Source organism: Lygodium microphyllum, chromosome 11 (assembly GCF_053477565.2).
Source record: "Lygodium microphyllum isolate KBCC chromosome 11, Lygodium_microphyllum_v1.1.10, whole genome shotgun sequence".
Lineage (NCBI taxonomy): Eukaryota > Viridiplantae > Streptophyta > Polypodiopsida > Schizaeales > Lygodiaceae > Lygodium > Lygodium microphyllum.
In genome coordinates, this window is record NC_141145.1 from 82,204,828 (window position 1) to 82,206,054 (window position 1,227).

The window sequence follows — 1,227 nt, forward strand, 5'->3', positions numbered from 1 at the left end:
GGAAGTAGGAGTAATGGGGGGTGGCCAGGCAAGGCTGGTGGGCAGGGGGGTGGTAAAGGGGAGTGGGCAGGGCTGGTGGGCAGGGGGGAAAGGGGTAGGGGACTAGTGGGGTGGGACGGGTGGGCAAGGGAGGGGGAGGGGGAGGGTATGGATGAGGGGGGAGGGTTGGTGGGTTTGTAGGTGGCGGCATGGGGAGGCAGCGACAGCGATGACATTGAGGACTGCGGCGACCACAATGAGGCGGTGTCATCGTGTTAAGGGTTGAAGGTCTAACATCGGGGCTTAGTGCAGAAGAGGAGTATGGGATTCAAAGTTCAGGAAAGGGAAAAAGATTGGAGTTTAATAAGATCCAGGTTTTAGAAATGATTTATATGTGGAAGAAGAATTCAAGCTTTTTCTCTATGTATTTAGCATACATGAATGGAATAAATAACTCTATCTCGATTTCATCAAATGCCTTTGGATACATACTCCATAACATCAAGGATATACTCAGATTCTTAATCCAAATATGAATATCAAATGCAAGCACTAATTGCTTTTACCTCAAGTTCATAGATGGATTTCAATTCTAGGAAACAAGTATTATGTTGGTAGACTTCAAATACATTCAAGATTTGGGCCAATGGAACATGAAATGCATTGAAGGAGCATAATTTTAACTTCAGCCCTGTTTTAAAATAGAAAATTCCAGCCCATAATCAAGCTCAAAAAGAGTGCATAAACTCATGAATAAGCTCCTCTAATCATTAATGAGTAAGGTCTTGATGAAAAGAGGTCATTTTCTTCTATTACAACCATATAAATCTCTTATTTGCTCATAAAAATAGGACAAGAACAGTGGGCTGCCCTGTTATGACTGGTTATTTCAGCCCATAACAGCCCATACATATTCAAAATCCTCACCCTTTGCTTGCCCCAAAGTCACTCAAGTACTTGGATACAAGTCAGGCTTCATTGGACCATGAATAAGGTAGACAAAATGAGAGAAGACGTACATAAGAGCATGTTGAATACTTTTCTCTCAGATTTTTCCCTTTTATAGACTGTCATACCATGCATTTTCGTCAGACCAAATGGATAGATAAGTGGAGCTCTCACCGTGTTTGCATCTTCATCTTCAGGTCTTGTTGATGTCCAGTTTGCATGCTCCAAAGCATGCACCATAGCTCCAGCTCTTCTCCTATTGCAGTCAGGTTGTGCAGCCCGCATTTTGCACCGAAAAAT